This window comes from Taeniopygia guttata, chromosome Z (genome assembly GCF_048771995.1).
Source record: "Taeniopygia guttata chromosome Z, bTaeGut7.mat, whole genome shotgun sequence".
Taxonomy (NCBI): domain Eukaryota; kingdom Metazoa; phylum Chordata; class Aves; order Passeriformes; family Estrildidae; genus Taeniopygia; species Taeniopygia guttata.
The window spans coordinates 682019-709523 of NC_133063.1; the positions used below are offsets into that span (position 1 = coordinate 682019).

A 27505-nucleotide genomic window follows, 5' to 3' on the forward strand; every position below is an offset into this window, starting at 1 on the left:
GGCGGAAGTGGCCAGAGCGGCCCCAAAACCACCGAGACGGGGCGGAAGTGGCCAGAGCGGCTCCAATTACCACCGAGATGTGGCGGAAGTGGCCAGAGCGGCTCCAAAACCACCGAGATGTGGCGGAAGCGGCAAGAGCGGCTCCAAACCCACCGAGATGTGGCGGAAGTGGCCAGAGCGGCTCCAATTACCACCGAGACGGGCGCGGGGCGTCGGCGAGCGGCGAGCGGGGCGGTGTGTGTGAGTAGAGGGGAGCGGTGAAGGCGGCTCCGCGGCGGCGCCGGGGAAGGATGGCAGCGGCGAGGGCGGCCCGGCGGGGCCGATGCTCCCGGGCCGGGGTGGAGCGGCGTCGGAACAGGGCTGCGCCCGCCCCTCCTGCCGCCCTCCTGGGAATGGGTTGAGGCATTATGGGTGTATTTAGGTCGGGATAACTATTTTGTTGGTTTGTAAACAAATGTCAGTTGTTCTGACAGGAACAGGCTGAATGGGGCTGTAGCTCTGCCTACGAGGTCAAGCAGTGATAAGGCCTTGTCAGCACGGTAAAGAAGTGAGCCTCTGTGTAGCACTTCTCTGTAACAGATTAGCAGCTGCTGTAGCATCATTTCCTAGACATTGAGTGGTCTGGGGCTGGATTAGAAAAAAATTAGGTTTAGTGTGTTGTTTAACAGCTGCAGGTGGAGGAACCTGTGCCTTCTGCTCTCCCCACAGCTGTCTCGGCTGTCACACCTGTCCTGAGGAAAGCCCTGTGGAAGGAGCTCGGTGCCGCGATTCAGGACCCTGAGGCCACTGTGAAACTGCAAATTCTTTCCAAGCTGTTGCCACCTCCGGGAAGCAGAGGGCTGCACAACCTGATGGACTGCCTTCCTGCTGCTCCGGAGAGAGCAGGCAATGAAGAGAGGTGGGCAGCGTGTGTGTGTGTGTGCCTCCCCCAGGGCTCAGTTTGTCCTGGGAATCAGTGTGATAGGAATGGGAGCATTAACAGCGTCCTCTCCTCCGAGAATCTGTTGCTTTGCACTTTGGCAGCAAGACATCTTTAAGATATACAAAACCAAGTTAAAATGTTAATAAGAAAATCAACAACTATCTCTCTGCAGCTGGGCCGTGGCAGATGCCATATCCACGGTGCTTAAAAACTCAGAGGAGCTGCATTCCTGGAGGAGACATCTCTTCTCAGCCTGCGTAAAGGGGTTAGTTGCCATGTACAGCAGCAGTAAAGATGAAGGCAAGCAAGAAGTGGAGAGGTCCATGCTGCTGAGGCTAGAGGAATTATTGGTGAGACTGCTTATCTCCTTTGCCACAGAGGGACTGTATGCATATGTGTGATTGGGCAGTTGTAGATTTTGTAAATACAGATTGGACTCGATTTCCTGTTTTGTGGATTTTGGTTTCCGTGGATTTTTCATAGCTTTTTCCGAGTCCTGAGAATCCTTTATACGAGGCAGTTTTGTGTTCTTGATGATGACTTTCTGGTACGAATCGCCTTTGAATGTGTGAGCTTGAGGTATTTAGGAGTAAGAAATCAAAGGTTACCAGTGGAATTAAAAAAAAAAAAAGTTAAAATTAATTAATTAAATTATTATAAATTAATTAATTTAATTTTTAAATTTAAGTTATCACCTTCTTTTTTAAAAGAAGCTGATAGAGATACTTGTGCCAAGACCCATCTGCCATGCCATCTGAAGTCTGGGGCAAAAGTCTGGTTGATCAGGAATAGAAATCAGACTTTGATCTTGAAGAACACTACTTGGTCACTCCCTCTGTATACTGTTGCCTTGGTTTGAGTTCAGTGAACAGGGATCCCCGTGACACGCAACACTGAAGGTCCCTGGGCAGTGAATGCCTTTGCGCTCTCATGGCTTTTGCTGAGACTCCCTTGTAGGACCTGGCTGACTCTGCAGGCCCTGGGGCCACCTCACAGGGTCCATCCCATCCTGAGGGTGTTTCCAGCCTGGCGAGGTTGGCACCTGCATTCCCAGGACTGTTGGGATGTGCAGCTGTCAGTCTGCTCCAGGCTCTCGCTTTGACTTGTCAAGTTGCGAATCCTTTTGCACTTGAGGCGTTTGAAGAGTATTGAGCCGCTGGGTTTTTGGAACCTACAGCCCAGCTTGCTTTTTGATTCCATACAGCCCCTGCTCCCAGACCAACAAGTTTCTTTTGAGCCAGGAATTAGGATTGTTGTATCCAAGAGCTTTTTTCCCTGTTACCCTCAGATCATCCCACGTGAGCGTTTGGCTTGCGTGTTCTTAGTGTGTCCCTTGAACAAAAATTGCTGTAGAAGCTCCATGTGCCAAATGTAAACCAACACCTGTTTTTACTTGCTGCACGCAGTGTGTGGTTGAAGAAGTGGACCCAGATGACTGGTGTGACCTTGTGAAGACAGGGCTCAAGTAAGTGCTTTCATTTGAATTTGGTTTGGTTTCACCAAGTTCATTTTCTTTGCCAAGTTAATTTTCTTTGCCAAGTTCTCATTTCTTACCCAACTTGTAGCTTCAAGTGGGTTTTCTTGGGTTTGGTTACAGTCTGACTTCTCTGTGATCCTTCTCCCAAAGGTACCGTTACAGAGATGAAACATTTCTGAAGGTCCTGAACGTTGCCATCCAGTTACTATACATGAAAGAATCCTCACTAAGAGCGTAGTCAAGCTCTCCAAACTACACATGGTGGTCACACAGCACTCTCTATTTTTGGCAGCCATCCTGAGGTCAAGAGAAGATGATTGCATGAGCGTCCAGACAAAAGGTATTTTTTAATCATCTTCTTCCCATCCTAAACACAGCTAATCTTCTCTTTCTTGCATTATATTCTTTCCATCCAGTAACACATCCACCCATGTAAATACTTGCAGAGTTATTAGCAGTTCCAGAATACTGGCATTTAAATTGTACCTCTGCTTGGATCCAAATGTTACATTCATTTTATGCTGGTTGTAAAGACTTCTGTTTTTAAAACTACTGGAAAGGTGGGTTGGGGTTTTTGTTTGCTTATTTGTTGTTCTGGTATTTTTAACCCAGCTGAAGTCTTGGATTTATTCTTTTGGTTTCTGAGGTACTTAGTGTAAGATCACTGAAGTGCACATAGATCCTGTGATGTTTAAGCCTCGGCTACACGTGACACAGGCTTCTGAAAATGGAAATGGCCTTGGCAGAGTAGCAGCTGTGAAGCGAAGCAGAATTAAAATGCATGAGAGCAGAAGAACCAAGTGAAATGGTACTTCTGGGTGCTGTGTGCTCCTCTGGCCTCTGCCTGCTGTGAACACTTTGTGTTGCAGCTCGGTGTAGTCCAATTCAGTGTTTGTTTGGTTTGATTTTTGTGTGTAACAAAAACACTGGTCACTTACTCTAAAGAACTTCCCTCCTTTACTGGACACATCCTGGAGTGGGACCAGACTCCCCCTCACCCTGGAGGAATTCCCTGCTCCTCTGGAGAGGGGTGAAGCCAAAGCTTAGGAGCAAAGGCAAACCACCAAACCAGGGGCATTCTATATATATCCAAATAAGGGGCTCTGTCTTCCTGCTTTTCCTGTAGTTCTCCTTCCTGGTTTCACCTGGCCTGGAAGGATGGGCATGGCCTGTATTTATCATCTGAAAGTGGTGTTACTAAATCTGTCCAGAGGGTCTGATTACAGATACTCATTTTCTGCCAGAAAACATTTTCATTTCATTCCTTTCACCCAGGATGGCTCTCTGTGGTCTCAGACAGTGTTCCCTGGGAGGAAGGGCAGCCTTTGCCTCGCCTGCACAGCTCAGGTGGATGTGACAGAACTGGTGTGGCCTGACAAGGCATGAGCAGCTGTCTGTGCACTGGAGTGCCTTGAAACCTTTCTCTGTGAGGTTTTGGACACTTTTCTCTTTGGGATTTCTTGTGACACATCACCCAGGTGTCCCTTCCTTTGTATAAAGTCCCATGGTAAAGGATTGAATGACGGACAAGTGGGGCCTGGGATAAAAATGGTTCTGTTAAAATTAGGCTAAGAATGCAATAGAGAAATGAGCTTCCTTTTAATGAAATAGTTAGGAATAAAAATGCTTTTATATTTGAATTGCTGTCCCCTCTCACGGATAAAACCCCCTGGTGAGCAATCACAGCAGAAGTGTGAAAGCCGGGATCCATTGGCTTCCACAGTGGACTTAATGTTCATTTCCTCCTCTCTTTCAGGACAGGAGAAATCATTAAGCTCCTCCCATCTTTGCCAGAAGCTTCAGTGTTTAAGCAGCCAGAGCCAAGAGGCTTCAGCACCAGGGGTGTGCACTGGAGGGCTCCTGGTCCTGCCCACGCTGTGGGGTAAGTCAGAGGGACGCAGGGTTCCCCTTTTCCTCTCTGCTGGGATTAAGTGCCTCGGGAATGCCATTTCTGACAGCCCAGCCGTACCCCTGTGTGCTGGGAAAGGGCAGCAGGGAAGAGGCAAATGCCAGAGTTCCTTGGGGCTGACGGAGCTGTGGTGTTTGGCTGTGCCCAGGGGGGCAGGCTGGGCATTGTTCGGGCACCCAAGGACTGGTCTGGGGCTGGGAGCCCGGGGAGCCGAGCTCTCGGTGCATTCCCAGCTCTGCCAGCTGCTGCAGGGCTGGGTGCCAGCCTCTGCTGGGGCTGGGGCAGGAGCTGCAGGGCAGGGCTGGCAGGATTTGGGAGCAGAGGGAGGAAAATGAGGAAGGGTGCTGGGCGGCGCTCAGCCTGTGCTGGTGTCAGCGCAGCCGTGCAGGGCGCCGGGATCTGGGGTCAGCTCCGGCTCTCCTGGGGTTCAGGGTGCAAGGTCGGAGGGACTGGGTTTATCTGTGGCTTTCCAGGCCAGCAGGAACAAGGGGAATGTGGTGCCAGAGCTGTGTCCCATCGGGCTGCGCTTCCCTCTGAGCACAGAGTCTGGGCTGAGGGGAGATTGCTGCGAGTGCCCCGTGAGCAATCCAGGGAACTCGGAATTGCATCCGCTGCTGGGAACACTGCCTGAGCTCTGCTCAGGCTGTGTCTGCGAGGAGTGGGATTTGGGCTGCAGAGGTGCTGCTGGGCACAAAAAATGAAGTAAATCCTCTCCAGGGACGTGCAGTGAAGGACAGTGCAGCAGGGAAGGGGAGTATTTACAAACTATATCAGTATTTCTCCCAAAACTGGGAGAAATGGGGTGGAGCAGAGATGGGCTGGTTTGGTTTTGTCTGGGCCGGTTATTCCTCGTGCAATGTTTTAAATCTGTTGTATGATTTTCTCTCCAGTATCTTTCTAACAAAAGCTGACAGAAATTTAGGTTCAGGGTTAGAAGTTGGGTCCATTCACTGCAAAACCCTGCCCAGGCTGGGGGACTGGGGTGATGGCTGCTCTCAGCAAAGGTTACCTGTGAATACTGTGTCAGATTTCCCTCAATGCTGGGCAGGAAAGGTGAGGGTTTGGATCAGGAATTCTGCAAACAAGGCCTGTGTGATGTTGGTTTATTGTGTTTTTCAGGGAGCCAGGGCTGGCACAAGGACTCGTGCAGGTGCTGCTCTGGCACTGGAGCTGTTGCCCTGTGGAGCCATTTTAAAGGTGTGATTATGGAACATTTTGGAGGCTGTTTCTGGAATTCCATTTGTAGCTGGATCTCGCTCCGAGTGCAGCAGTCCAGGTGAGGGTTCTGACCTCTCCAGACTTGTGCTCACCTTGGTACAGCCCGGGGCTGGAGCAGGTTTTCCAGGGAAGTGGAGATGGCTGAGGATGGGTGCTCTGGAAAGCAGGGACCTGCTGGGATTTGCATTTGCAAAGCTGCCGTGAAGTTTGTAAAACCAGCAGGAAATTCTAATTCCTGTGGTTTCTGGGGAGGAGGTGCAGGTCACCCTGAGAGCTAGACCAGAACTGGTTTGTGGTAAGGAGTCTGAGGTGTGTAAGTGCCACAGCTGGTATGAGCTGTGTGCTAAATGCAGTCCCAGCCCCAGAGGGAGGCTGATGGGCTCTGCTCATTGCTGTCCCCAGCTGTCCCCAGCCCGCTGCTCCCCCGTGGATCTGCTCTGGATTCGGGCTGTCGGTGCTGGAGCGCCCTGCTCCCTGCAGGGCCCTGCCCCTAACCCACGCAGAGAGAGAGAGCCCTGCTGGCCAGAGTGATCTTTTTTCATTTTTTCTCCCTGTGCTGTTAGCAAGGAAGGGATGGGACTGCTCTTGGGCCGGGAGCGCTCAGTGCTCAGGTGAGCACCCGCCTGGGAGCGTGAGGGTTTGCAGAGCGAGCAGCTGCTGCGGCTCAGGAGCAGCCACAAGTTCTTTGTTCCAAGGCAGGCCAGAACTTTCTAACCCCGGGGTTTATTTGGCTTTTGGAACCCAGCACCTCTGCTCAGTTCTGCCGCACTGAGGGTACTTTTGTTCAATGCCTTCTGTTGGAACTTGTCAGCTCTCAGTGTAGCGCACACAGCCCCAGCCCTGCCCTGCAAACCCTTCCCCATCGTGCCCACACAGTTTCCTCTCTCACTCACTCGGGGCAGGCTCCTACTGACAGCCACAGAAACAGAAGTTATTTTATGTTGTTTTATTCTTTTCCTGCGTAATGCCCGTGTCTTGTATTGGTACATCAATCCCAGCTTCTCCCGAGGCTGCAGATCAAATCTTTCAGTGTCTGTGGGAGTTTCTGGTTTTCCCATTCCCACATCTCCCCTCTCTCTCTGTATGAAAAAAAGTTTTTATTAATGGATTTGTTAAGCATTTGTTGCACATATTAACATAAGGAAGGTGTTATCATTAGTAGTAGTATTATTATAATAATATAATTAAAATGTATAATTTTGGCATAAGATTTTTAAATTATGGTGTTAAATTTTATTTATTGTTACGTTTTATAAGTTATTCTTATTTTTGATATTTCTTAAAGTTGTACATTTTTATAAGTAGATTTTGTGTGAGTTATAATAGTTGATAAATGTTAAATTAGTGGTAAGTTAAATATTTATGTGTGGATAATGATTTTTTAAGTTTATTCTAAAAATAAGTTTATTTGTTATATTGATAAAGTTAAATTGTTAAATTAAAGTTATTTTAATTTATTTTTGACGTAGAAAATATTTGGGTTTGTTGTTAATTATTTTATTTAGGTAGAGTTAGGGTTAGGTTAGATTTTAAATTTTAATTGGCAAATGTTACTTAATATATTTTTATCTAATGTTTTTAAAAGTAGTAGTTAAGAGTAAAAATGTTAGGATTAAAGATTAATTACATTATTTAATAATTGGTTTTTTTAGAAGTTTTTTAGAATAGATATGCTTTGAATATAGTAACCTATTTTTATAAGGATTTGAAAGTGGTTATGGACAGGATTGTGAGTTTGGATTTGGATATTGAGAGTGTGAAGGTGCAGGAAATGTATGAGAGAGTGATTACTTAGTGTGAAACTTAGAAAAAGAAATTAATGTTGTAGTTGGATTTTATATTGAAGTGATTTTGTAATAATAACTGAGGAAACTGATAAGATTAACAGTTTGGAGGAGGTTTTTAATCAAATATCTTTTTTTTAATCTTGAAAAATATTTAAAATGATGAGATAACATTAGGTTAAATTATAGAGTTAGTGTAGAGATTAGTTAGAGAGTTAACCTGGTGTAAGAGCGGTATAAGTTGAGAATAAAAAAGTAGGAATTGGAAATTTTATGTGTTTTTAGATCATTATATAAAGAGATAAAGTATATTAGTAGTAAGTGTTTGAAGAAGTTAGGATAACTTTTAAAAAATATTTATATATTAAGGAAATAGAGTAAAATTTTTAAATAGTATGATATGAATAGTAATTGCTATTTTTTGGTGTTACAAAAGATAAAAAGAGTAGGGATTGTATTGAAGAGCAGAATTTTTGATGAAATTGATGATATAATACACTGTATTTTTTTACTTCTGAATAGGTGTTTGTTAGTGTTTTCTTTTAGTTGTTTTCATTGGAGTTGTTTTAATTTTTAAGAAAATTAACCATTTACTGTATAGTTTAGAGAAATGATCTTTGATAAAATTTAGGATAAGTTATATTAAATAACATTTAAATTTAGACAATGAATTTTGATAGTAAGGAATAATAAACTTAATTTTAATAGATAAAAAGAAACTTAATGTATTTATTTAAATGTACTGACATTTAATTTTGTTTGATTTTATTAACACAACATATTGAATGTTATTATTTATAAATATTGAAGGTCTTTTAAGTCTTTTGGTTTTAAAGAAATTTTAGTTGGTTGAGTTATGATTATTACTTATATCTTTACAGGGTGGTTTTATTTATTGGGAGATATGTTTCTTAGTAAAAGATCTTTTATTTATGTTACATTTCAAATGGTGCTAATTTGTACAGTGGGGTTTTTTTAAATGCAGGATATTGATTAGATTGTTTTATATTTTTTGTGGGCTTTGAAAAAATATTTATATGGTTAGGCTTTTCTATTTTTGAAGTATGTTTTGATGGTTTTTGTTGTTTTTCTAAGAGTTTTTGATTTAGAATTTGAAGAGTATTTGGCGTTTGGAGGAAATAAAGGTGAGGGGTTTTGGATACAGCTGAGTTGTATGGTATGTTATTTTGATTTTTTGTTTGGTTGTGGGGAAGGTCTCCTTTGGTTAGATGTGGGAGCGTGAGACTGGAACTAGGACTTTTTGTCTAATGCTTGATGAGTGTGTTTTATGGGGAGGAGGTGTTATTTTAAGTTTTATAAAATACACTGAGAATTAGTTAAACTCATGGAAGAAACATTATGGTAATTAAAGGGTGCTATGTTTAAAGAGCTATAAATCTTTTTTAATAACTGCTTGACATAAGGTGAGCTCAATCTACTTTTTCTGCCCCAGCAAGCATCAGGCACGTCCGCATCAATGGCACGACCCCTGCCCACTGCTCCTGTTTCACCCGACCAAAATCAAGAGCAAAAGTTGGTTGGGCTTTAAGAACTTGAAATAACTTTGAAGCAAAATAAATCACATTTTTCCCCTGTGTTTTTTTCCTTTCAGATGCTGCACTCACCTCTGCAGACAAGCGCTGAGCTCTCACTGCAGGAACCTGTCAGGCCTCGGTGGCTGTGAGTTCACGTTCTTCTCACTGGGGAATTGAAATAATTGCTGGTTAATTGCAGAAATGTTTTCTGGAGCCTTTCCCCTTTTGTGCCCCTGTGCTGTGTGGGACAAGGGCAGAGGAGCCTCGGGCTGGAAAGGGGCGGGAGAAGGCAAAGGGACCCCCTGGTGTCCCCAGGGCTCTGTGGGGAACAGAACGGACACTGTGCGGGCACGGGGAGGTGAGGAGTGACAGTCTGGGGCCAAATCCCAGCTGACCCGCAGGGAAATAAGTGAGGGACATTTTGGAGGGGAAAGCTGAGGCCATGAGTTCACCCAGCCTGGCCAAGTTGTGTTCGCACAAAGTGGCACCGGAGACGAAAGTCAATCCAGAGCCCACCCTGCTCAACCTCTAAGTCCCAGAATAAATTCTTCAAGCTGCCCGTTGAGAGACTAAAAACACATGAAAGAGAACCAAGAGCATTCCGAGAGCAAACCAGAAGGTTCTTGGGAATCCCACTGCACTGTTGTCACAGCCTTTTTGACAGAGCTCTTAAGTTTTTTATCTCAATGCTGATTTTTTCTGCCTGGATCATTCACTCTGGGGGCTGTGGGGATTTTTTGGGATTGAACTCCCTCCCTGTGGCCCTGACACTGCTCAGGAGCTGGAGGAAAAGCAGAGTCAGCTCTCCTGGCAGGGGCAAGGAGTTTTCCCCCAGAGCAGATGCAGCAGCTGCCCTCCAGCCCGGCCAGGAGGGATCTGCTTTGGCTCCTGGCTGCTGCAGGGACAGAACGTGTTCAGCTGCTCCAGGTGACATTCCAGCTGCCTCATCTCCCATCCCTGCTCCCGCCCCTCCTGCTCTCAGCTCCCGCCCAGCCAGCTGTGCCGAGGGTAATTTGTCCCACCAGCAGCAGGGGAAGGACAAGGGCTCCCACCCTGGCACTTGGATTGTCCCTCTGGGGGATGCTGCTTGCTGGGATTTAGATCATTCTATACATTTGGCTGCTGAAACTTCCCCACCCAGGGGATTTAGCACAAAGATTGTTCTCTGCGTGGTGCCGGGATTTGGGGTTAAGTATCAGCTTTGCTAGTTCAGATGAATTATGCCCACAGCCCCAGGTTCCCTGCTGAATTCCTGCTGGAATAACCTGACAGTGCCTCGTGGAGAGTGGAAATTCCCATGCAGAGCTGCCACTTTAGCACCAGCTGTGTCAGGAACCAGCAGAGGTTCCAGGGAAGCTCAGTGGGATCAGGACAAGGACAGGTCTCTATTCTATAGAACTTGCTATTTAAAACCCTCATCCCCCAGCCCAGGGCTGTGTCTGGAGTCACTTGACAGAGTTCCCTGGAACTCAGCTGATTTCAGCCCCCGGAGCTCAGGCTCCAGCTGATGTTTTAAAGCAGGACAAGGGGGTGGCTGGATGCGCTCCCGGCCTGTGCTGAGGCAGAACATCTCTCCTGCAGAAGCTCCGCTCCTTTCAGAGCCTCAGCAGTGGCCTCTGCATGTCCTTTTCCCTCAGGAAAGGGATGCACATCCCTGCCTGCAGCACACCTCCAGTGGGACCCACCTGTGAGAGTTTTCCATCACTTCTGCACCTCCAGCTGGCTCCCTGGAAATCTCCAGACATCATCGCACTCGAACCTCTGATTTTAAGGCATCTCCGAGGCTGTGGCTTGGCATTTAGTATCTGTGAGGGAAGATTGCCTTGGCTCAAATGAAATGTAAACTTTAAGGCATTTAGAGATTTTGAGGAGCTAAGAGAAATACGTCTTACTAGAATTAATTAAAATAAGAATAATAAATGAGTAGGCCTTGATGAAGTTAGGAGTTAGTAGTTAACTAATAATTAATTGCTTGTCAGCACAATGTTTAGTTAGCTGGGTTTATAATGAAGAATATAGAAACTGATAAATAGCTTTTAGGAACATAAGACAATTGTGGGCCTTCTCTGTTCTGAAACCAATTGAAGACAAGGAATGGGAGTTCTACCAAGAGTTCATTTGTCATACTTGCATTGAAAAGGTAGAAAGGTCAGAAGGAGGAAGATGTCATTTACTTCCTCATTTTGGGACCCCTCCCCATGAAAGGGACCACCGACCCATTTCAAAGGACAAACTACGCATGCTTAATAGCTTTTGGAGTGATTAGCGTACGAAGCGGGGAATGGGATGTACCAAAATTATGAATATGTATTTGTATTTTGTGTATTCAATACTTGTATGGATAAAAAGACTCTGTAATCACCTGGAAGGGGCGGTGTGTATTTGGGAGCGATCCCGCACGCTGCCCGGCGTCGAATAAACACACACTTGCTAACTTTAAACTGTTAGAGAGTTTTTGTCCGTCACAGTTGGATTTCGATACTAGATCAATATCCATATTTTTTTAATAAATCACAAACGCTGCTGGTGGATGATGGCCTCAGGCTGGAAAAGAGGGAGGAGATTTGGGGTGGCTGGGACATACCTGGCAGCTGTGTGGGAGCTCGGGGAGGTCAGAAACGGGGATTGCTGTCAGAGCCCCTCTGCAAACGGCCGTGCCTCCGTTCCCAGGTGATGCCAGCCGTTCCCTGGGGTCCCTCCGGGCTGTCGGTGCCGTCTGTCCGGGCTGAAGCATCCCTGCGCGCCTGTGGGGAGCAGCCCCCGGCCGAGGAGCCACGGGCAGCCCTTGAGCCGCGTCCGTGCCAGCGCTGTCCGGTGCCCCGGTGCCCGTGCCGGGCCGTGCGTTGGTCACGCTGCGAGCCACGGGCCGGGCACGGCAGCTCCTGCCCTGCCGAGCCAAGGACCGGAGGTGCTCTCTGCCCTCCGGGGTCTCCGGGCTCCTGCAGCCCCGCACCGGGCGCAGGCGGAGCGGGAGCGGCGGCCCCGGCGGAGCGGCGGTGCCGGTCCCGATCCCAGCCCCGATCCCGCCCCGATCCTCCGGCCCCGGCACCCCCACCCTGCCCGCCGAGGAAGGAGCGGCGCTGCCCGGCTCCCACAGCAGCCACCGGCGGGACCGGGGCCCAAATCCCCGGGCCCGGATCCCAGTCCCGGTCGCACCTGAGCCCGTCGGGCGCCGCGCAGCGCCGGGAGCAGCCCCGATCCGATCTCCGCACGGCGCTCCGAGCGCCGGTCCCGCCGCAGCCCGGCCGAGCATTCCCCGCAGAATGTGAGGCGGGCGCGGATCCGCCGCCATTTATGGGCGGGGGGCGGGGGGGCGGGGCCGGGGGCGGGGCCAGCACAGGTGCGCGCACAGGTGCGCGGGGCCCCAGCGCGCCTGCGCGGGGCGGGGCCGGGGGGATTTAAGCGGCGGGGAGGGCCGGGCAGAGCCATTTGACGCTGGGCGCTCGGGGCGGGAGGTTGCGGCCGGGCGGGCCCCTTTATCTCTTTTTCTCTATATTTCTTTGCTTCTGTGTTTCTGTTGTTTTGCGTTTCTTTTTCTCTATACCTCTCCTGTGTACCCTCCCTTCCTCCCCTCCCCCACCCCCTACACCCTCCCCCCCCCAAACCCCCCCCCTCCCTCTCCCCCCTAGCCCTCCCCTCCCTCCCCCCCGGGCGGCCCCCCCTACACCCCTTTCCCTTTCCTCCCTTTCTATTCCCCTACTGACCCCTACCCTGTTCCTCTATCCTGTCCCTGTTCCTTCCCTCCCCAGCCGGGTTCCCCCGCGCCCCCTTTCCCTGCTCCCCTCCCCGCTCCACACGTTCCGCCTCCTTCCCCAAACCTGCCTTCAATCCTTCCTTTCCTTCCTCCACCCTGCCTTCCCCCCAGCCCCCTCCCCGACTGCCCCGCGCACCCCGACCTCTGTCCCCCTGCCCCCTGTCCTTGTCCCCTTCCTCTCGGCTGCCGCTGTGCTGCCCTGTTCTCGTTGCCCATTCCCCTTTTCCTTCTTTCCTCGCAGCCGCGGGGCTCGGGGTGCCGGATAATAAAGCCCAGAGGGCCGGAGCCCGGCGCCCCCCGCCCTCGCTGGGGTCCCCACACGGGGCAGGAGCCGCTCTGCGGGTCCCCCCATTACAGTGCAACACACGGGCCGACACTGCCGGGGCTCCGGCTTTCCCGACATCACACTGGGGGTCGGGCCGGGGGCAGGGAGGGTCCTGGGGGGTGGGGGGGTGAGGAAGGGCCCCCTCATTAGGAGGGGGCTCTGGGGGGAGGGGGGGGTGGGGGTTAGGGGGAGGGATGGGGGGGCGGGGCCGGGGGGGTGGGAGGGGAGGGGCAGGGGGTGGGAGGGGTGGGGTAGGGGTGGGGTAGGGGGGCGGGGCCGGGGGGGTGGGAGGGGTGGGGTAGGGGTGGGGTAGGGGGGGTGGGGGGGGGTGGGGGGGTGAGGGGGGAGGGAGGGAGGGGGGGGTGGGGTGGGGTGGGGGGGGGGGAGGGAGGGGAGGGTGGGGTGGGGGGGTGGGGTGGGGTGGGGGGGGGGGAGGGAGGGGAGGGTGGGGTGGGGGGGTGGGGGGGAGGGGGGGTGGGAGGGGGGGTGGGGGGGTGGGGTGGGGGGGAGGGGGGGTGGGGGGGGGTGGGGTGGGGGGGAGGGAGGGGGGGTGGGGTGGGGGGGTGGGGGGGGGGGTGGGGTGGGGGGGGGGGGGTGGGGGGGGAGGGAGGGGGGGTGGGGTGGGGGGGTGGGGTGGGGGGGGAGGGGGGGTGGGGGGGGTGGGGTGGGGGGGGTGGGGTGGGGGGGTGGGGGGGGAGGGAGGGGGGGTGGGGTGGGGTGGGGGGAGGGAGGGGGGGTGGGGTGGGGTGGGGGGGAGGGAGGGGGGGTGGGGTGGGGGGGTGGGGTGGGGTGGGGGGGAGGGAGGGGTGGGGGGGGAGGGTCCTGGAGGACGGCTGCTGGTGTGTTTTTTTCATTTTTTTTTTTTATATATGTCTGTTCATGCCGCTGAGTGACGTGACCCCCTCTGCTACCCCCCCCCACCCCCCCCACCCCCCCTCCCTCCCCCCCCACCCCCCCTCCCCCCCCACCCCACCCCACCCCCCCTCCCACCCCCCCTCCCCCCCCCCACCCCCCCACCCCACCCCCCCACCCCCCCACCCCACCCCCCCACCCCCCCTCCCCCCCACCCCACCCCCCCACCCCACCCCCCCTCCCACCCCCCCTCCCCCCCACCCCACCCTCCCCACCCTCCCCTCCCTCCCCCCCCCCACCCCACCCCCCCCTCCCTCCCCCCTCACCCCCCCCCACCCCCCCTACCCCACCCCTACCCCACCCCTCCCACCCCCCCGGCCCCGCCCCCCCTACCCCACCCCACCCCTCCCACCCCCTGCCCCTCCCCTCCCACCCCCCCCGGCCCCGCCCCCCCATCCCTCCCCCTAACCCCCACCCCCCCCTCCCCCCAGAGCCCCCTCCTAATGAGGGGGCCCTTCCTCACCCCCCCACCCCCCAGGACCCTCCCTGCCCCCGGCCCGACCCCCAGTGTGATGTCGGGAAAGCCGGAGCCCCGGCAGTGTCGGCCCGTGTGTTGCACTGTAATGGGGGGACCCGCAGAGCGGCTCCTGCCCCGTGTGGGGACCCCAGCGAGGGCGGGGGGCGCCGGGCTCCGGCCCTCTGGGCTTTATTATCCGGCACCCCGAGCCCCGCGGCTGCGAGGAAAGAAGGAAAAGGGGAATGGGCAACGAGAACAGGGCAGCACAGCGGCAGCCGAGAGGAAGGGGACAAGGACAGGGGGCAGGGGGACAGAGGTCGGGGTGCGCGGGGCAGTCGGGGAGGGGGCTGGGGGGAAGGCAGGGTGGAGGAAGGAAAGGAAGGATTGAAGGCAGGTTTGGGGAAGGAGGCGGAACGTGTGGAGCGGGGAGGGGAGCAGGGAAAGGGGGCGCGGGGGAACCCGGCTGGGGAGGGAAGGAACAGGGACAGGATAGAGGAACAGGGTAGGGGTGAGTAGGGGAATAGAAAGGGAGGAAAGGGAAAGGGGTGTAGGGGGGGCCGCCCGGGGGGGAGGGAGGGGAGGGCTAGGGGGGAGAGGGAGGGGGGGGGTTTGGGGGGGGGGAGGGTGTAGGGGGTGGGGGAGGGGAGGAAGGGAGGGTACACAGGAGAGGTATAGAGAAAAAGAAACGCAAAAGAACAGAAACACAGAAGCAAAGAAATATAGAGAAAAAGAGATAAAGGGGCCCGGCCGGCCGCAACCTCCCGCCCCGAGCGCCCAGCGTCAAATGGCTCTGCCCGGCCCTCCCCGCCGCTTAAATCCCCCCGGCCCCGCCCCGCGCAGGCGCGCTGGGGCCCCGCGCACCTGTGCGCGCACCTGTGCTGGCCCCGCCCCCGGCCCCGCCCCCCCGCCCCCCGCCCATAAATGGCGGCGGATCCGCGCCCGCCTCACATTCTGCGGGGAATGCTCGGCCGGGCTGCGGCGGGACCGGCGCTCGGAGCGCCGTGCGGAGATCGGATCGGGGCTGCTCCCGGCGCTGCGCGGCGCCCGACGGGCTCAGGTGCGACCGGGACTGGGATCCGGGCCCGGGGATTTGGGCCCCGGTCCCGCCGGTGGCTGCTGTGGGAGCCGGGCAGCGCCGCTCCTTCCTCGGCGGGCAGGGTGGGGGTGCCGGGGCCGGAGGATCGGGGCGGGATCGGGGCGGCGATCGGGACCGGCACCGCCGCTCCGCCGGGGCCGCCGCTCCCGCTCCGCCTGCGCCCGGTGCGGGGCTGCAGGAGCCCGGAGCCCACGGAGGGCAGAGAGCACCTCCGGTCCTTGGCTCGGCAGGGCAGGAGCTGCCGTGCCCGGCCCGTGGCTCGCAGCGTGACCAACGCACGGCCCGGCACGGGCACCGGGGCACCGGACAGCGCTGGCACGGACGCGGCTCAAGGGCTGCCCGTGGCTCCTCGGCCGGGGGCTGCTCCCCACAGGCGCGCAGGGATGCTTCAGCCCGGACAGACGGCACCGACAGCCCGGAGGGACCCCAGGGAACGGCTGGCATCACCTGGGAACCGAGGCACGGCCGTTTGCAGAGGGGCTCTGACAGCAATCCCCGTTTCTGACCTCCCCGAGCTCCCACACAGCTGCCAGGTATGTCCCAGCCACCCCAAATCTCCTCCCTCTTTTCCAGCCTGAGGCCATCATCCACCAGCAGCGTTTGTGATTTATTAAAAAAATATGGATATTGATCTAGTATCGAAATCCAACTGTGACGGACAAAAACTCTCTAAACAGTTTAAAGTTAGCAAGTGTGTGTTTATTCGACGCCGGGCAGCGTGCGGGATCGCTCCCAAATACACACCGCCCCTTCCAGGTGATTACAGAGTCTTTTTATCCATACAAGTATTGAATACACAAAATACAAATACATATTCATAATTTTGGTACATCCCATTCCCCGCTTCGTATGCTAATCACTCCAAAAGCTATTAAGCATGCGTAGTTTGTCCCTTGAAATGGGTCGGTGGTCCCTTTCATGGGGAGGGGTCCCAAAATGAGGAAGTAAATGATGTCTTCCTCCTTCTGACCTTTCTACCTTTTCAATGCAAGTATGACAAATGAACTCTTGGTAGAACTCCCATTCCTTGTCTTCAATTGGTTTCAGAACAGAGGAGGCCCACAATTGTCTTATGTTCCTAAAAGCTATTTATCAGTTTCTATATTCTTCATTATAAATCCAGCTAACTAAACATTGTGCTGACAAGCAATTAATTATTAGTTAACTACTAACTCCTAACTTCATCAAGGCCTACTCATTTATTATTCTTATTTTAATTAATTCTAGTAAGACGTATTTCTCTTAGCTCCTCAAAATCTCTAAATGCCTTAAAGTTTACATTTCATTTGAGCCAAGGCAATCTTCCCTCACAGATACTAAATGCCAAGCCACAGCCTCAGAGATGCCTTAAAATCAGAGGTTTGAGTGCGATGATGTCTGGAGATTTCCAGGGAGCCAGCTGGAGGTGCAGAAGTGATGGAAAACTCTCACAGGTGGGTCCCACTGGAGGTGTGCTGCAGGCAGGGATGTGCATCCCTTTCCTGAGGGAAAAGGACATGCAGAGGCCGCTGCTGAGGCTCTGAAAGGAGCGGAGCTTCTGCAGGACAGATGTTCTGCCTCAGCACAGGCCGGGAGCGCATCCAGCCACCGCCTTGTCCTGCTTTAAAACATCAGCTGGAGCCTGAGCTCCGGGGGGTGAAATCAGCTGAGTTCCAGGGAACTCTGTCAAGTGACTCCAGACACAGCCCTGGGCTGGGGGATGAGGGTTTTAAATAGCAAGTTCTATAGAATAGAGACCTGTCCTTGTCCTGATCCCACTGAGCTTCCCTGGAACCTCTGCTGGTTCCTGACACAGCTGGTGCTAAAGTGGCAGCTCTGCATGGGAATTTCCACTCTCCACGAGGCACTGTCAGGTTATTCCAGCAGGAATTCAGCAGGGAACCTGGGGCTGTGGGCATAATTAATCTGAACTAGCAAAGCTGATACTGAACCCCAAATCCAGGCACCACGCAGAGAACAATCTTTGTGCTAAATCCCCTGAGTGAGGAAGTTTCAGCAGCCAAATGTATAGAATGATCTAAATCCCAGCAGCCAGCATCCCGCAGAGGGACAATCCAAGTGCCAGGGTGGGAGCCCTTGTCCTTCCCCTGCTGCTGGTGGGACAAATTCCCCTCGGCACAGCTGGCTGGGCGGGAGCTGAGAGCAGGAGGGGCGGGAGCAGGGATGGGAGATGAGGCAGCTGGAATGTCACCTGGAGCAGCTGAACACGTTCTGTCCCTGCAGCAGCCAGGAGCCAAAGCAGATCCCTCCTGGCCGGGCTGGAGGGCAGCTGCTGCATCTGCTCTGGGGGAAAACTCCTTGCCCCTGCCAGGAGAGCTGATTCTGCTTTTCCTCCAGCTCCTGAGCAGTGTCAGGGCCACAGGGAGGGAGTTCAAACCCAAAAAGTCCCCACAGCCCCCGGAGTGAATGATCCAGGCAGAGAAAATCAGCATTAAAATAAAAAACTTAAGAGCTCTGTCAAAAAGGCTGTGACAACAGTGCAGTGGGATTCCCAGGAACCTTCTGGTTTGCTCTCAGAATGCTCTTGGTTCTCTTTCATGTGTTTTTAGTCTCTCAACGGGCAGCTTGAAGAATTTATTCTGGGACTTAGAGGTTGAGCAGGGTGGGCTCTGGATTGACCTTCGTCTCTGGTGCCACTTTGTGTGAACACAACTTGGCCAGGCTGGGTGAACTCCTGGCCTCAGCTTTCCCCTCCAAAATGTCCCTCACTTATTTCCCTGCGGGTGAGCTGGGATTTGGCCCCAGACTGTCACTCCTCACCTCCCCGTGCCCGCACAGTGTCCGTTCTGTTCCCCACAGAGCCCTGGGGACACCAGGGGGTCCCTTTGCCTTCTCCTGCCCCTTTCCAGCCCGAGGCTCCTCTGCCCTTGTCCCACACAGCACAGGGGCACAAAAGGGGAAAGGCTCCAGAAAACATTTCTGCAATTAACCAGCAATTATTTCAATTCCCCAGTGAGAAGAACGTGAACTCACAGCCACCGAGGCCTGACGGATTCCTGCAGTGAGAGCTCAGCACTTGTCTGCAGAGGTGAGTGCAGCACCTGAAAGGAAAAAAACACGGGGAAAATGTGATTTATTTTGCTTCAAAGTTATTTCAAGTTCTTAAAGCCCAACCAACTTTTGCTCTTGATTTTGGTCGGGTGAAACAGGAGCAGTGGGCAGGGGTCGTGCCATTGATGCGGATGTGCCTGATGCTTGCTGGGGCAGAAAAAGTAGATCCAACTCACCTTATGTCAAGCAGTTATTAAAACAGATTTATAGCTCTTTAAACATAGCACCCTTTAATTACCATAATGTTTCTTCCATGAGTTTAACTAATTCTCAGTGTATTTTATAAAACTTAAAATAACACCTCCTCCCCATAAAACAGACTCATCAAGCATTAGACAAAAAGTCCTAGTTCCAGTCTCACGCTCCCACATCTAACCAAAGGAGACCTTCCCCACAACCAAACAAAAAATCAAAATAACATACCATACAACTCAGCTGTATCCAAAACCCCTCACCTTTATTTCCTCCAAACGCCAAATACTCTTCAAATTCTAAATCAAAAACTCTTAGAAAAACAACAAAAACCATCAAAACATACTTCAAAAATAGAAAAGCCTAACCATATAAATATTTTTTCAAAGCCCTCAAAAAATATAAAACAATCTAATCAATATCCTGCATTAAAAAAAACCCCACTATACAAATTAGTACCATTTGAAATGTAACATAAATAAAAAATCTTTTACTAAGAAACATATCTCCCAATAAATAAAACCACCCTGTAAAGATATAAGTAATAATCATAACTCAACCAACTAAAATTTCTTTAAAACCAAAAGACTTAAAAAACCTTCAATATTTATAAATAATAACATTCAATATGTTAAGTGTTAATAAAATCAAATAAAATTAAATGTCAATACATTTAAATAAATACATTAAGTTTCTTTTTATCTATTAAAATTAAGTTTATTATTCCTTACTATCAAAATTCCTTCAGTCTAAATTTAAATCTTATTTAATATAACATCCTAAATTTTATCAAAGATCATTTCTCTAAACTATACAGTATATGGTTAATTTTCTTAAAAATTAAAACAACTCCAATGAAAACAACTAAAAGAAAACACTAACAAACACCTATTCAGAAGTAAAAAAAATACAGTGTATTATATGATCACTTTCATCAAAAATTCTGCTCTTCATTACAATCTCTACTCTTTTTATCTTTTATAAGTAACACCAAAAAATAGCAATTACTATTCATATCACACTATTTAAAAATTTTACTCTATTTCCTTAATATATAACTATTTTTTAAAAGTTATCCTAACTTCTTCAAACACATACTACTAATATACTAATTATATAATATAAATATATTCATTTTTATAATAAACAATATTTATTAAATATTATTATAATTACAACCAACTTTCATATACTTTATCTCTTTATATAATGATCTAAAAACACATAAAATTTCTAATTCCTACTTTTTTATTCTCAACTTATACCGCTCTTACACCAAGTTAACTCTCTAACTAATCTCTACACTAACTCTATAATTTAACCTAATGTTATCTCATCATTTTAAATATTTTTCAAGATTAAAAAAAAGATATTTCATTAAAAACCTCCTCCAAACTGTTAATCTTATCAGTTTCCTCAGTTATTATTACAAAATCACTTCAATATAAAATCCAACTACAACATTAATTTCTTTTTCTAAGTTTCACACTAAGTAATGACTCTCTCCTACATTTCCTGCACCTTCACACTCTCAATATCCAAATCCAAACTCACAATCCCGTCCATAACCACTTTCAAATCCTTAAAAAAAAAGGTTACTATATTCAAAGCATCTCAATTCTAAAAAACTTCTAAAAAAATCCAATTATTACATAGTGTAATTAATCTTTAATCCTAACATTTTTACTCTTAACTACTACTTTTAAAAACATTAGATAAAAATATAGTAAGTAACATTCACCAATTAAAATTTAAACTATAACCTAACCCTAACTCTACCTAAATAAAATAATTAACAACAAACCCAAATATTTTCTACGTCAAAAATAAATTAAAATAATTTTAACTTAACAATTTAACTTTATCAATATAACAAATAAACTTATTTTTTAAATAAACTTAAAAAATCATTATCCACACATAAATATTTAACTTACCACTAATTTAACATTTATCAACTGTTATAAACTCTAAAATAATGTACAATCTTTTAATACTTACTAATTATATCATTTCACCTATGTTACTAAATATAGATATTTAGTAACATAGGTTACTATGTTACTAAATATGTAAATACAAGTAAATATGTAAATACAAGTAAATTACACAAGAATTGCAACTTACACCTAACATCTTGTACTACACCCACCAAAATATATAAACTTTAAGTTTCTTTATAAATGTAAAAATCAATATTATAAAAATCTTATTTAATAACTTACCAATTATAAAATTCTATCAAATATTATACCTCTACTCTATTTACTTTATTTACTTTTAATTATATCACTTTACCAATTAACCAATCTAAAACAAACGTTTAAGTAACTTTAACTGAAGTTTCAAGTTTACATACTTTGTATTTATCTAGCACTACTCAAAAAATCCATTCTTGACTTACTTACCTAATATACCAATAAAAAACATTACAAATCACCCATATAATTAAAAAGCCCTTATATAAAAATAGTTAACAATTTAAAACAAAAAAGTCATTTATCCATCAATAGTAACCAAAATAGAAAAGTAATTTTAAGCCTTGAAACTTAAAAATGGTAGCATCACTTTTTATACCACCTATTACTTCAACAACAACGCTAAAACAATTAAATCAGTTAAAACATTATCTAAATAAACAATCTAATTCTACATCCCCTTACAATAAATAACATTTTAAAAAATATAAAAATATTAAATATGCAGTTTAAAAAAAAACCAACAATAAATTTTCTTTTATTAACACACAAATATAAATATAAAAATTTAATAAAATGTATAAACATATCTATTCACACAAAATCTACTTATAAAAATGTACAACTTTAAGAAATATCAAAAATAAGAATAACTAATAAAAGATAACAATAAATAAAATTTAACACCATAATTTAAAAATCTAATGCCAAAATTATACATTTTAATTATATTATTATAATAATACTAATGATAACACCTTCTGTATGTTAATTTATGCAACAAATGCTTAACAAATCCATTATTAAAATTTTTTTTTCATACAGAGAGAGAGGGGAGACGTGGGAATGGGAAAACCAGAAACTCCCACAGACACTGAAAGATTTGATCTGCAGCCTCGGGAGAAGCTGGGATTGATGTACCAATACAAGACACGGGCATTACGCAGGAAAAGAATAAAACAACATAAAATAACTTCTGTTTCTGTGGCTGTCAGTAGGAGCCTGCCCCGAGTGAGTGAGAGAGGAAACTGTGTGGGCACGATGGGGAAGGGTTTGCAGGGCAGGGCTGGGGCTGTGTGCGCTACACTGAGAGCTGACAAGTTCCAACAGAAGGCATTGAACAAAAGTACCCTCAGTGCGGCAGAACTGAGCAGAGGTGCTGGGTTCCAAAAGCCAAATAAACCCCGGGGTTAGAAAGTTCTGGCCTGCCTTGGAACAAAGAACTTGTGGCTGCTCCTGAGCCGCAGCAGCTGCTCGCTCTGCAAACCCTCACGCTCCCAGGCGGGTGTTCACCTGAGCACTGAGTGCTCCCGGCCCAAGAGCAGTCCCATCCCTTCCTTGCTAACAGCACAGGGAGAAAAAATGAAAAAAGATCACTCTGGCCAGCAGGGCTCTCTCTCTCTGCGAGGGTTAGGGGCAGGGCCCTGCAGGGAGCAGGGCGCTCCAGCACCGACAGCCCGAATCCAGAGCAGATCCACGGGGGAGCAGCGGGCTTGTTATGAACGAGCACAATAGGCTTTCTAATCCAATTAAAAAGATTTATTAATGGTAGGAAACGAAAGCAAATCAGCGCGCTGGGCGGCAGTTATTCCAACTACCGCCCTTTCGTGCCCCATTCCCCCCCAACTTATTGGGTCTTCTCCTCCGGAAGTGTGACGTTCTGGTGTCTTTTCTGTGCAGGTGCACCTTGTTGCTAGGTGGTCGTTTTCTGCCTTTTGGTGGTCGTGGGATGAAGGCCAGTAGTCTTCCTCAGGCTTGTTTCTGTGATCTGGGAATTCTCTCAAAACAAGAAATGTTATCTCTAGGCACGTTTACTCGCATTCCACAGGATTACGGAACTGTCCTTGAAGATATTCGCTTAGGTGCTTTGATGCCTAACAACCAACCTCTACTCCCTAAATTAGTTAAAGCAGTGTATAACGAAGTTGTCCTTGAGAGATATTCTGGAATGCTTGGCAAAATGAGAACATGTTCAGACAAGTGAAAACTCTAAGTAAAGATTCTATTTTATAGATGTGAAAACTCTATATTATGAACAAAAAGGCCTTATTTTCCTAACATTCAGACAAGTGAAAACTCTAAGTAAAGATTCTATTTTATAGATGTGAAAACTCTATATTATGAACAAAAAGGCCTTATTTTCCTAACAGGCTGGGGACAGCTGGGGACAGCAATGAGCAGAGCCCATCAGCCTCCCTCTGGGGCTGGGACTGCATTTAGCACACAGCTCATACCAGCTGTGGCACTTACACACCTCAGACTCCTTACCACAAACCAGTTCTGGTCTAGCTCTCAGGGTGACCTGCACCTCCTCCCCAAAACCCACAGGAATTAGAATTTCCTGCTGGTTTTACAAACTTCACGGCAGCTTTGCAAATGCAAATCCCAGCAGGTCCCTGCTTTCCAGAGCACCCATCCTCAGCCATCTCCACTTCCCTGGAAAACCTGATCCAGCCCCGGGCTGTACCAAGGTGAGCACAAGTCTGGAGAGGTCAGAACCCTCACCTGGACTGCTGCACTCGGAATGAGATCCAGCTACAAATGGAATTCCAGAAACAGCCTCCAAAATGTTCCATAATCACACCTTTAAAATGGCTCCACAGGGCAACAGCTCCAGTGCCAGAGCAGCACCTGCACGAGTCCTTGTGCCAGCCCTGGCTCCCTGAAAAACACAATAAACCAACATCACACAGGCCTTGTTTGCAGAATTCCTGACCCAAACCCTCACCTTTCCTGCCCAGCATTGAGGGAAATCTGACACGGTATTCACAGGTAACCTTTGCTGAGAGCAGCCATCACCCCAGTCCTCCAGCCTGGGCAAGGTTTTGCAGTGAATGGACCCAACTTCTAACCCTGAACCTAAATTTCTGTCAGCTTTTGTTAGAAAGATACTGGAGAGAAAATCATACAACAGATTTAAAACATTGCACGAGGAATAACCGGCCCAGACAAAACCAAACCACCCCCATCTCTGCTCCACCCCATTTCTCCCAGTTTTGGGAGAAATACTGATATAATTTGCAAATACTCCCCTTCCCTGCTGCACTGTCCTTCACTGCACGTCCCTGGAGAGGATTTACTCCATTTTCTGTGCCCAGCAGCACCTCTGCAGCCCAAATCCCACTCCTCGCAGACACAGCCTGAGCAGAGCTCAGGCAGTGTTCCCAGCAGCGGATGCAATTCCGAGTTCCCTGGATTGCTCACGGGGCACTCGCAGCAATCTCCCCTCAGCCCAGACTCTGTGCTCAGAGGGAAGCGCAGCCCGATGGGACACAGCTCTGGCACCACATTCCCCTTGTTCCTGCTGGCCTGGAAAGCCACAGATAAACCCAGTCCCTCCGACCTTGCACCCTGAACCCCAGGAGAGCCGGAGCTGACCCCAGATCCCGGCGCCCTGCACGGCTGCGCTGACACCAGCACAGGCTGAGCGCCGCCCAGCACCCTTCCTCATTTTCCTCCCTCTGCTCCCAAATCCTGCCAGCCCTGCCCTGCAGCTCCTGCCCCAGCCCCAGCAGAGGCTGGCACCCAGCCCTGCAGCAGCTGGCAGAGCTGGGAATGCACCGAGAGCTCGGCTCCCCGGGCTCCCAGCCCCAGACCAGTCCTTGGGTGCCCGAACAATGCCCAGCCTGCCCCCCTGGGCACAGCCAAACACCACAGCTCCGTCAGCCCCAAGGAACTCTGGCATTTGCCTCTTCCCTGCTGCCCTTTCCCAGCACACAGGGGTACGGCTGGGCTGTCAGAAATGGCATTCCCGAGGCACTTAATCCCAGCAGAGAGGAAAAGGGGAACCCTGCGTCCCTCTGACTTACCCCACAGCGTGGGCAGGACCAGGAGCCCTCCAGTGCACACCCCTGGTGCTGAAGCCTCTTGGCTCTGGCTGCTTAAACACTGAAGCTTCTGGCAAAGATGGGAGGAGCTTAATGATTTCTCCTGTCCTGAAAGAGAGGAGGAAATGAACATTAAGTCCACTGTGGAAGCCAATGGATCCCGGCTTTCACACTTCTGCTGTGATTGCTCACTATGGGGTTTTATCCGTGAGAGGGGACAGCAATTCAAATATAAAAGCATTTTTATTCCTAACTATTTCATTAAAAGGAAGCTCATTTCTCTATTGCATTCTTAGCCTAATTTTAACAGAACCATTTTTATCCCAGGCCCCACTTGTCCGTCATTCAATCCTTTACCACGGGACTTTATACAAAGGAAGGGATACCTGGTGCTGTGTCACAAGAAATCCCAAAGAGAAACGTGTCCAAAATCTCACAGAGAAAGGTTTCAAGGCACTCCAGTGCACAGACAGCTGCTCATGCCTTGTCAGGCCACACCAGTTCTGTCACATCCACCTGAGCTGTGCAGGCGAGGCAAAGGCTGCCCTTCCTCCCAGGGAACACTGTCTGAGACCACAGAGAGCCATCCTGGGTGAAAGGAATGAAATGAAAATGTTTTCTGGCAGAAAATGAGTGTCTGTAATCAGAACCTCTGGACAGATTTAGTAACACCACTTTCAGATGACAAATACAGGCCATGCCCATCCTTCCAGGCCAGGTGAAACCAGGAAGGAGAACTACAGGAAAAGCAGGAAGACAGAGCCCCTTATTTGGATATATATAGAATGCCTCTGGTTTGGTGGTTTGCCTTTGCTCCTAAGCTTTGGCTTCACCCCTCTCCAGAGGAGCAGGGAATTCCTCCAGGGTGAGGGGGAGTCTGGTCCCACTGCAGGATGTGTCCAGTAAAGGAGGGAAGTTCTTTAGAGTAAGTGAGCAGTGTTTTTGTTACACACAAAAATCAAACCAAACAAACACTGAATTGGACTACACTGAGCTGCAACACAGAGTGTTCACAGCAGGCAGAGGCCAGAGGAGCACACAGCACCCAGAAGTACCATTTCACTTGGTTCTTCTGCTCTCATGCATTTTAATTCTGCTTTGCTTCACAGCTGCTACTCTGCCAAGGCCATTTCCATTTTCAGAAGCCTGTGTCACGTGTAGCCGAGGCTTAAACATCACAGGATCTATGTGCACTTCAGTGATCTTACACTAAGTACCTCAGAAACCAAAACAATAAATCCAAGACTTCAGCTGGGTTAAAAATACTAGAACAACAAATAAGCAAACAAAAACCCAAACCCGCCTTTCCACTAGTTTTAAAAACAGAAGTCTTTACAACCAGCATAAAATGAATGTAACATTTGGATCCGAGCAGAGGTACAATTTAAATGCCAGTATTCTGGAACTGCTAATAACTCTGCAAGTATTTACATGGGTGGATGTGTTACTGGATGGAAAGAATATAATGCAAGAAAGAGAAGATTAGCTGTGTTTAGGATGGGAAGAAGATGATTAAAAAATACCTTTTGTCTGGACGCTCATGCAATCATCTTCTCTTGACCTCAGGATGGCTGCCAAAAATAGAGAGTGCTGTGTGACCACCATGTGTAGTTTGGAGAGCTTGACTACGCTCTTAGTGAGGATTCTTTCATGTATAGTAACTGGATGGCAACGTTCAGGACCTTCAGAAATGTTTCATCTCTGTAACGGTACCTTTGGGAGAAGGATCACAGAGAAGTCAGACTGTAACCAAACCCAAGAAAACCCACTTGAAGCTACAAGTTGGGTAAGAAATGAGAACTTGGCAAAGAAAATTAACTTGGTGAAACCAAACCAAATTCAAATGAAAGCACTTACTTGAGCCCTGTCTTCACAAGGTCACACCAGTCATCTGGGTCCACTTCTTCAACCACACACTGTGTGCAGCAAGTAAAAACAGGTGTTGGTTTACATTTGGCACATGGAGCTTCTACAGCAATTTTTGTTCAAGGGACACACTAAGAACACGCAAGCCAAACGCTCACGTGGGATGATCTGAGGGTAACAGGGAAAAAAGCTCTTGGATACAACAATCCTAATTCCTGGCTCAAAAGAAACTTGTTGGTCTGGGAGCAGGGGCTGTATGGAATCAAAAAGCAAGCTGGGCTGTAGGTTCCAAAAACCCAGCGGCTCAATACTCTTCAAACGCCTCAAGTGCAAAAGGATTCGCAACTTGACAAGTCAAAGCGAGAGCCTGGAGCAGACTGACAGCTGCACATCCCAACAGTCCTGGGAATGCAGGTGCCAACCTCGCCAGGCTGGAAACACCCTCAGGATGGGATGGACCCTGTGAGGTGGCCCCAGGGCCTGCAGAGTCAGCCAGGTCCTACAAGGGAGTCTCAGCAAAAGCCATGAGAGCGCAAAGGCATTCACTGCCCAGGGACCTTCAGTGTTGCGTGTCACGGGGATCCCTGTTCACTGAACTCAAACCAAGGCAACAGTATACAGAGGGAGTGACCAAGTAGTGTTCTTCAAGATCAAAGTCTGATTTCTATTCCTGATCAACCAGACTTTTGCCCTAGACTTCAGATGGCATGGCAGATGGGTCTTGGCACAAGTATCTCTATCAGCTTCTTTTAAAAAAGAAGGTGATAACTTAAATTTAAAAATTAAATTAATTAATTTATAATAATTTAATTAATTAATTTTAACTTTTTTTTTTTTTAATTCCACTGGTAACCTTTGATTTCTTACTCCTAAATACCTCAAACTCACACATTCAAAGGCGATTCGTACCAGAAAGTCATCATCAAGAACACAAAACTGCCTCGTATAAAGGATTCTCAGGACTCGGAAAAAGCTATGAAAA

General features: G+C 48.9%; 1 protein-coding gene and 4 long non-coding RNA genes across 5 annotated transcripts in view; 2 read left to right on the plus strand and 3 right to left on the minus strand.

Moving 5' to 3' along the window:
- Positions 1-27505, minus strand: part of LOC140681695 (leucine zipper protein 2-like) — a 213399-nt gene that overhangs the window by 41609 nt on the left and 144285 nt on the right. The gene's annotated exons all lie outside the window — the stretch shown is intronic.
- LOC140681755 (uncharacterized) lies at positions 2334-4985 on the plus strand. Its single transcript, XR_012052891.1, has 2 exons — positions 2334-3877; positions 4156-4985. It is a non-coding gene; the product is annotated as an uncharacterized lncRNA (long non-coding RNA).
- On the plus strand, positions 5019-11286 carry LOC140681757 (uncharacterized). Its single transcript, XR_012052893.1, has 2 exons — positions 5019-5584; positions 8923-11286. It is a non-coding gene; the product is annotated as an uncharacterized lncRNA (long non-coding RNA).
- On the minus strand, positions 6458-9059 carry LOC140681756 (uncharacterized). Its single transcript, XR_012052892.1, has 2 exons — positions 8936-9059; positions 6458-6605 (listed from the first exon to the last, which is right to left on the minus strand). It is a non-coding gene; the product is annotated as an uncharacterized lncRNA (long non-coding RNA).
- On the minus strand, positions 16067-27209 carry LOC140681748 (uncharacterized). The gene is made up of 3 exons (XR_012052880.1): positions 24640-27209; positions 23336-23492; positions 16067-22607 (listed from the first exon to the last, which is right to left on the minus strand). It is a non-coding gene; the product is annotated as an uncharacterized lncRNA (long non-coding RNA).